This window comes from Coloeus monedula, assembly GCF_965178545.1.
Source record: "Coloeus monedula genome assembly, contig: HAP1_SCAFFOLD_723, whole genome shotgun sequence".
In the NCBI taxonomy this organism is placed as follows: Eukaryota; Metazoa; Chordata; class Aves; order Passeriformes; family Corvidae; genus Coloeus; species Coloeus monedula.
The window spans coordinates 12,234-21,057 of record NW_028120266.1 but is presented as its reverse complement, the minus strand read 5'-3'; the positions used below and the strand labels follow the sequence as shown (position 1 = coordinate 21,057).

Genomic DNA, 8,824 nt, shown 5'->3' with positions numbered 1-8,824 from the left:
AAAGTGCTCTTGGCAAAGAAATGACAAAGGAGAAGTGGTGAAACAGAGAACAAAGGAAAGAAGAAAGCAGCTCATGTACCGCTCCAAACGTGGAAAGGATGGGAATGGGACACGTTTTTGTGGTTCCCTGGCAGACCATGGGTTAAACCAATGCTGTTTCTCCTCTCAGGTGCTGCAGCAACTCTCTTTTTTTTACCATGCACCACACCTTGCTCAGTGCAGCTCATTCAGCAGGGGATCAAGGGCATGCAGGTGGCAGCCAGGCTTCCTGACCCAGAAACGGCTGCAAAAGGACACAGAATGAGGTCACTGAGAATAATCCCAAAACCAAAGAAGGCCCAGGAAGAACAGATTAAGGCACTTTTAAAGTTTGTAAAGAGAAGTACTGAGAAAATAAGAAGAGGGGGGATTAAAACGAAAAAAATGAACGTGTCTTTAGAAACAGATGCTGTGAATCCCATTGGAGATAGGGCCAGGGACTTGGAGAGAAGGAAGTAACGAGAGAAACCATAAATTTCAGAAAATGTTACTAACTGACACGAATTGCGGCTCAGCCAAGGTCCTGCGAAATTCCTGAAGTTCCCGAAGAAGAACAAAGCCTTCACAGAGCCATGAATATCGGATGTTATACAAAGTGGGTGTGCACATTAAGGGGCACACGCAGCAGGCGGATCGGGAAGTCTGTACCTTCCAAGGACCTCAGCCACTGCGGAAAGGGACACGGAGATGCGGCCGGGCAAATCGGCATAAAAAGGAGGCTGCGTCCTCCAACACTTGGACAGACCCCACGGGAAATGCCCCGTGGCCTCTCCCTTTGTCCGCGAATAAAGTTACTTTCACAGGACTCCTCCGGCTCCTCTGGGCACACAAACCTCTGGCCACGGGAACTTTCCCGCACACTCCCGGCCACGGGGCAGCCACCTCTGTCCTACCCACAGCCCCCGGGACGAGCCAGCGCTGCTCCGGCACCGGCTCCTGCCGAGGCAGCAGCGGGAAGGAGACCGCGGGCAGCCGCTCCCGCAGCGCCCTCACGCCAGGGCCAACACGGCGCCCACACGGCACAACGAAGCCGCCACAGCCCCCTGCCGCCCCCTCCGCCCGCAGCCAGCCCCGAGCCCCGCCAGAACCGAGCGCGGCTCCCACCTGCGCTGGGGGCCGCCTCCGAGCTCCGCCGCCGCCTCAGCGGGCTCCGGCCGCCGCCGCCGCTCCCGGGCCCGCACAGACGCTCCGCCAATGGCGCCTCTGCTGCGCCACGGCCGCCCTGCCGGCGGCTCCGGGCCCGGGCTGCTCCCCGCTCCGACCAATCAGCGCGCCAGAACCACGACTGACGGCAGCACCGCCCAATCGCAGCGAGGGGCGGGCTCTGCACACGGCCCAGCCCCGCCCCGCGCTCCCAGCGCCCCCCGGGCTGCGTGAGGGGAAAGCCGCAGCTGAGGAACAGCCCTGGAACGGGCCCGGCCCGAGCCGCCGTTCAGCTGAGAAGAGAAACAAAGCTCTCCGCTGCTCCCGGCCCGACCTGCCCAGCCCTGCGTGTCGGGTGGCACCGGCTCCTTGGGAAGCCCTGCAGCCTCGCTACTCCCGCCCCTGATTCGGAGCATCAGAGCATGGCTTTGATTTCCCCGAGAAAGGGAAAACCGCCCCAAACCCCTTTGGCTGAGTGCACGAGGGGAGAGATTTGTGGCAGAAAACTCCCAAAGCCGTTTATGCCCAGCTTGGGAAGAACAACCCAAGCCAAGCAGAGGTGGGACCCCCCAGCAGCGCCTCTCTGCCGCCCCAGCTGAAGCCCTCGCTGGCTGCTCCAGGCTGGATGGGCAGACTGGGAGCACTGGGAAGGGGCCCCGGCTCGGGCCGCAGCCCCCGGGGCAGCCCCACGGCAGCTCCAAGGCTCCGCCAGCCGGGATGGAACGTGGGAGGGGGAGCAGGGCAAGGGCCGGGGCTGTCGGTGCCCAGGGGACACAAGGGACAGCGGGGGTGAAGAGCGGGAAAGACTCCGCTACTGGAATAAGTAGTACAGGAGGTGTGTTTATTCCAGCGCTGGGACGCACGGGGGATCGCTCCTCCAAAGCCATGCGTGCCGACAGCTGCGTTCAGCTTGGTATTTATCGGGTTACAAGTTCCATATTCATTGAGTTTCCCAATCTGCCTATACATATTCATTACCTGGCCCCGCCCAGCCTCACTTCGTATTACAATGAGCCCAAAAGTCATTTACATCCGCGTTGCGCTTGCGCAGCGTTGTCTGGTGGTCGTGGGCAGGGGTCTCCGAGATGAAATAAGAGTCTTCCTCAGATGAAGTAAAGGGTCTTCCTCATTCCGAACTTTTCACCTTTCCTCCCTGCCTGTGCTCTTTATTTCCCTGGGCTAAGTCTAAACTTCAAGAGTGGTTTGAGTTAGTTTTAGGTTAAAACCAGGATCTTTGGTCAAGATTCCTTCGCCTTTATCAATAGTCTCATATCTTCTCATCCTGCTTTGGTAGGCACAATAAGTGTTGGGCAAGCGGTATGCATTGCTCCTAACAAACCAATTCTTAGTAAATCATTTAATCTCTGCTTCCCCATCCCCCTGATTCCCCACCCCCGCTCTCGGCCTCGTGGGAACGTGAGGTGGGTTGGGTCTCATGAGCGGGACCAGCGATGGAGGGGCCAGGGGCACAGGAGGGACATGCAGGGTCTGCAGCCGGGGGGGACCCCGGCAGAGGGGGGGGGCCGATGCAACACAGATCAACGCGGGGGGGGAGCCGGGCACGGAAGAGGGACCGCGCGCAGGCAAAAAGCCACCAGTGCCACCACAGGGCTGCCACCATCTTGTATGAGCAGAGTGGGGGTGGGAGAATTAAAAATAAAAGCAGCAGCTGGGATTGTGTGTCTGACTCTGCTGCCGCCACGATCTTGGATCAAATTTGAAGTAGAGAAAACTGGAGAAGTAGGTACGGGGGGGAGGTCTGGGGCAGAACCCGAGATGGCCTGGCCAGCACCACGCTGGGCAGGTAACAAAGAAGATTGGGAGGAGGCAGGGAAACCGTGGTACCCCTGTGCACTCGGGCAGAATCCATCTCCCGGTCTCCCTTGAAGCAGGGCACAGGGAACAGGGATGCAGGGACAGATAAGCGATAAAGGGTTTTTTATACTGGGGTTAAAATTTCCCAACCATTCTCCAAGACTATGAACAGCTTTTGCTAGCTTGTAAAGCAAATAACCTTCTCCCAACATAAATAACCATTGCACAAAGTGTTTTAAATACTCATGAAATATTTTTATTAAATATTATTATTATGCTTAAATAACCATTGAACAAAATGTTTTAAACTTTCTGTGGTATAAAGATAATTTTCCCAAACAAGAACTGGGAGAGAAACTTCCTGCAGGAGACAAGAGAACTCTGCCCCCATCTTCCCTCTCTTCCCAACCCTCGAGATAAAAGGAAATTAACAGAAAAGGATACAAAAGTGACCCATATTACCTTAGAGGGTCAAATAAAAGTCTCGAGGGTGGTCCGCTGACTTCAGACCAGCGTTCTCTTTCCCTAGAAGGTTGTTGGTCTCCCCCGCTGAGCCCCTGATAGAACTCAGAGGTTTCTTTGGGGCCATGGCTCCTTCAAAATGTGACTTGAGTCCAGAAACTACCGGAGACGGGGATGGTCCGAGGCCATCCACGTTGGGGCACCGTTTATTACTGTCTCTGTCCCGGCTTTGTGGGGCACACGTGTGCACGCACAGACGCACGGGTGGGTTCAGTAATACAGTCGGTAGCAGAGTCAAGAAGGGTACTTGCCTGCGTTCCTGCAGGAGCATTTATTGCTTCTACACTGTCAAAAGGTGCAGGGGCAAATACAAACATAATCCTGAAACTCACAGTTTTATCCGGGGGCAGGGAAAAGACGGGACTAGGGAACGGGGACCAGTGGGGAAGCTGTGGGGGAGTGATGAAGGGTAGAGGCCAACAGCCAACCAGGGAATTCAACCTGGGGTAGATTAACGTAACAGAACCGTGCATCCTGGGAGAAGCCTTTTTGGTCACCCTAGCATAAAAAGGCTCTTATGGTACCAGGGACTTGTCTTACTGAGAACTCTCTGTCCCCTGTAATGTACGTTCACCGGCCACCACAGGTGGGAGCAGTGGGATGAGCTTGGCTGAATCTGCTGAATCTGAAGAGAGAAGGGGCCGGCTCCGGCTCCGCTCCGTGGATCACTCAGGCAGTGATTTGTACTGGGATGAGAGAGGATCACAGTGTCACCCTGTCCCTGTCCCCATCCCACAGGATGGACCTGCCTGTGGAGCTCATGGAGAGAGCAGGAGCTGCTCTGGAATCTCACCTGATCCCACCCCAATCCTGCTGCAATCCTGCTCCATCCATCCCACACCAATCCTGCTCCATCCATCCCACCCCAATCCTGCTCCATCCATCCCACACCAATCCCACTCCATCCATCCCACACCAATCCTGCTCCATCCATCCCACCTGATCCCGCTCCATCCATCCCACACCAATCCTGCTCCATCCATCCCACCCCAATCCTGCTCCATCCATCCCACACCAATCCCACTCCATCCATCCCACACCAATCCTGCTCCATCCATCCCACACCAATCCTGCTCCATCCATCCCACACCAATCCCACTCCATCCATCCCACACCAATCCTGCTCCATCCATCCCACACCAACCCTGCTCCATCCATCCCACCTGATCCCGCTCCATCCATCCCACCTGATCCCACTCCATCCATCCTTCCCTGATTCCCCTCTGGAATCCCACCCCAATCCCACTCGGTACCTGCGGTCGAGCCATTGGTTCCCATGTCTATTCCTGCAATAGGAAAGAGAAGATCCATGAGATTCCAGCACAGATCACACACTGGGATTACCCCCAGGATCCATCCTGGGATCCGCATGGAGGGGATCCGGAGCCGGATCCACCGCTGGTACTCACCGGCTGGCGGGCTGTATCCATGCTTCTGCCTCCTCCCTATGGAAATAAAGTGGGATCAGCACCTGTGCTGGGGGATTCCCGGAATGGTGCCGGGTGGATCCGTGCCCCTTCCCAACCCCCATCCTGTGTCGACCCCATACCGGATTGGAGCTTCCAGACGATGAATCCGACGAGGAGAACGAGGATGACGATGGCAGCGATGACGGACACAGCGACCACCAGGGTGAGATTCCCGCCAGATTCCGGCTCTGGGAAACGCGGGACAGTGAGGAGGGGGAGGGGAATCCCCATTTGGGAATTCCCACATTCCCAATTCCCACATTCCCAATTCCCACACTCCCAGCCTCACCCCAGGCAAAGATCCCGGGCTCCGGCATTCCGGAATGCTCCACCCGGCACCGGTACTGCTCCCGCTCCTCCGGCCGCGCCTCGATCCTGGCCCAGGTGTGGAAGGTGCCGTCGCTGTTGGGAACGACCCCGCCCCACTCCGTCTCCTGATCCCGGATTTCATCCCCCTTCATCCAGCTGATCGCGATGGGCCTGGGGTAGAATCCGTAGGCGTGGCAGGACAAGATCAGCGTCCCGAATTCCTCTTTTCCGGACACGTGGACATCGGGGGGCTCTGGAATGGGACAATGGTGAGATGCATCCATGGAATTCCACGGGAACGGGATGGGGGTGAGATCCACCCATGGAATTCCGCGGGAGGGGGATGGGGGTGAGATCCACCCATGGAATTCCCACAGGAATGGGATGGGGCTGAGACCCACCCATGGAATTCCCACAGGAATTCCCGTGTTCCCAAGTCCTTCGTTCCCAAATCCTACATTCCCACAGGAATTCTGCTCCCACCTTTGCGCTCCAGCGCCTCCCGCCCGTATCCAACGTATTTCCGGAGCTCTTCTGGGCAGATGTGCTCCAGGTAATTCGTCCAATCCTCCACCGGGAACCCGTCACTATTCTGAAGCCTCCTGGTGACCTGGGCAGCACCATCAGCCACAACGAAGCCCTGGGATCCCGGCTCGAAGGAGATGAAATCCCGCCCGTCGTAGCCTTCCCGAAAGAATCCAGGGATGCTCCCGTCGGACAGGAGGTCACAGCCATAAACCCGCTGCACTGTGTGGAGACCTAGGGGGGGATCAGACCCAAAGAGAGCCATGGAATTGTGTCCCAGCCCCAAGGAGCCCCATTCCAGCCCTATGGAGCCCCAGAGTCCGATGGAAACCCACAGATCCCATCCCAGCCCCTTGCAGCCCCATGGAGCCACATCACAAACCCATGGATCACAAGAGATCCCATCCCACCCTCATGGATGCCCATCCCAGCCCCTTGGAGCCCTGTGAATCCACATCACAGCCCCACAGATCCCATCCCAGCCCCACGGATCCCCATCCCAGCCCCACGGATCCCCATCCCAGCCCCACGGATCCCCATCCCAGCCCCACGGATCCCCATCCCAGCCCCACGGATCCCCATCCCAGCCCCACGGATCCCCATCCCTGGGGATCTATGGCTCCCCCCACTCACCCCTGCTCTGGTTGTACCGGACCCGCAGCTTCTCCAGGTCAATGGCCTCGGTGTGCTGCTCCCTCTTGCACTCTCAGTCCCACGATCCCAATATCCCGGCTCGGGTCCCTTCTCCATCCACGGCGTCAGCGGCTCCACCCGGCCCCGCTCGCTGTCGTAACGCCGGAAGGGGATCCCATCCAGGAACCTCATGACCACGAACTGGGGGACCCCCGGGCCGGGCTCCGACACCGCCACAGCCAGGTACCGCAGGGAGTGGAGAACTGGGGGGACACGGAGATTTGGAGGGGTCTGGGGTGTTATGGGTCAATGAAAGGGGAACTGGGAGAGCTGGGAAGGGCTTGGGGATCTCATGACCCAGGAAAAGGGGATACAGGGAGTCCCTGTGCCCAGGAAAGGGGTGCAGGGGTCCCCAGTGCCAGGGAAAGAGGAGTCACGAGGTGGGGAGACCTGGGATAGCCGGAATGGGGGGCTCGGGAGTCCTTGATGCAGAGGAAAGGGGGGGCTGGGGGCTGAGAAAAGCGGGAATGGGGGTCCAGGGGGTCTCACAGTCAAGGAAAAGGGGGGGTTTGGGGACTGGGGAAGGCAGGAAGGCCGGGAAGGAAATATCGGGTGGGATTGGTGCAGGATAAAGGAGTGCAGGGCAGTCCCAGTGCCCGGGACTGGAAATTCAGGGGGGCCCCAGAGCCCAGAATCCCCCGTGGGACCCTCCCGGATCCCTGGGACCCCTATCAGAAAGCGCAGGAGGTGAAGAGCTGGGGGGACGCAGAGACTGGAGGGGTCTGGGGGTGTCCAAGGCTCAGGAGGCGGAACTTGGAGAGCCGGGAAGGGTCCGAGGTTCAAGGAAGGGACTGGGAGAGGCGGGATGGGGGGTCCAGGGGGTCCCTGTGCCCACGAAAGGGGATCCAGGGGTCCCCGGTGTGGAGGGAAGCAGGGTCTGGGTGCTGGGAAAGGCAGGAATGGGGGTGCAGGGGGTCCCTGGGACACGGGAAAGGGGGGGCTGGGGCTGAGAGAGGCGGGCGGAGCCCGGGGCAGAAGTTTGGGAGACGCGAAAGCCAAAGAGACTGAGGCAGCGCGGGGGGAGGGGGGAAAAGGGGAATTCCAGGGAATTGAGCTGGATCCCCGCTGCCGCGACCCCCCTGGAGACCCCTAGGACGCCCAGGAGCCTCCGGGACCCCATATCGGGAAGCGGTGGGAGTGGAAAACAAGGGGGACACAGAAATTTGGGAGATCTGGGGGGTCCAAAAGCCGAGGAAAAGGGCGGGACTGCGATCTGGGAAGGGCGGGATGCCCGGGAAGGGGGTGCAGGGGGGTCCCAGAGCACTGACGGGGGTGCAGAGGGGTCCCAGTCCCGGATAAGGGGGTGCAGGGGGGTCCCAGAGCACTGACGGGGGTGCAGAGGGGTCCCAGTCCCGGATAAGGGGGGTGCAGGGGGGTCCCAGAGCACTGACGGGGGTGCAGAGGGGTCCTAGTCCCGGATAAGGGGGTGCAAGGGATCCCAGTGCCCGGGAATGGGGGTTCAGGGGAGTTTCTTTCCCGGAATTCGGGGTTCAGGGGGGTCCCAGTGCCCGAAAATGGAGGCTCAGGGCGGTCCCGATCCCCAGGAATGAGGATCAGGGGATTCCCTTCCCAGAATTCGGATTCGAGGGGGTCTCGGTACCCGAAAATGGAAGTTCAGGGGGGTCCCGGTGCCACATAAGGGGTTCCCGGTGCTGGGGAAAGGGGTACAGGGGGGTCCCGGTGCCAGGAAATGAACCTTCAGGGGGGTCCCCGTGCTCGAGAGTGGGGGCTCAGTGGATTCTGATGCCCGGGAATGGGGGTCCAGGGGGATCCCCGTGCCCGGCAATGGCGGTTCAGGGGGGTCCCGGTGCCAGGTAAGGGGGTACAGGGGGGTCCCGGTGCTGGGGAAGGGGACGGAGGGGGGGTCACAGGACCAAAAATGGGGGTTCCGGGGGGTTCCTGTGCCCGGGAATGGGGGTTTAGGGGGTTCCTGGTGGCCGGAAATGGAAATTCAGGGGGTCCCGGTGCCGGGGGTCCCACTCACCTTTCGTCGCCCGCCCCGGGGTCCCCAGGAGCCCCAGGAGCCCCAAGAGCACCCCCAGACCCAGCGCTGGAGCCATCGCGCTGCTCCGCTCGGCCCCGCTCGGCCCCGCCCCCGCCCCCAGCACCGCCTCCGGCCCCGCCATTGGCGCCTCTATTTCCTGCCGGCCAATGGAGATCCGATTCCGGTGTGACGTCACAGGTCACTGGGCAGATCGCGGTCTCGCAGGTTGGGACGCGAAAGCGAAGGAGACCGAGGGAGCGCGGGGGGGGGAAGGGGAGGGGCTGGGGAAAGGGGAATTCCTCTGGATCCCTCTGGATCCCCGCTG

The 8,824-nt window shown here is 59.9% G+C and overlaps 1 pseudogene across 1 annotated transcript; it reads right to left on the bottom strand.

Annotated features, from left to right (window-relative positions):
* Nucleotides 1-3,315: 3,315 nt before the first annotated feature.
* LOC309585863 (class I histocompatibility antigen, F10 alpha chain-like) lies at nt 3,316-8,603 on the bottom strand (annotated as a pseudogene). The gene is made up of 8 exons (XR_014227381.1): nt 8,500-8,603; nt 6,456-6,718; nt 5,781-6,056; nt 5,278-5,550; nt 5,069-5,176; nt 4,929-4,964; nt 4,773-4,805; nt 3,316-4,205 (listed from the first exon to the last, which is right to left on the bottom strand). The product of XR_014227381.1 is annotated as a class I histocompatibility antigen, F10 alpha chain-like (transcript).
* Between the last annotated feature and the right edge of the window lie 221 nt (nt 8,604-8,824).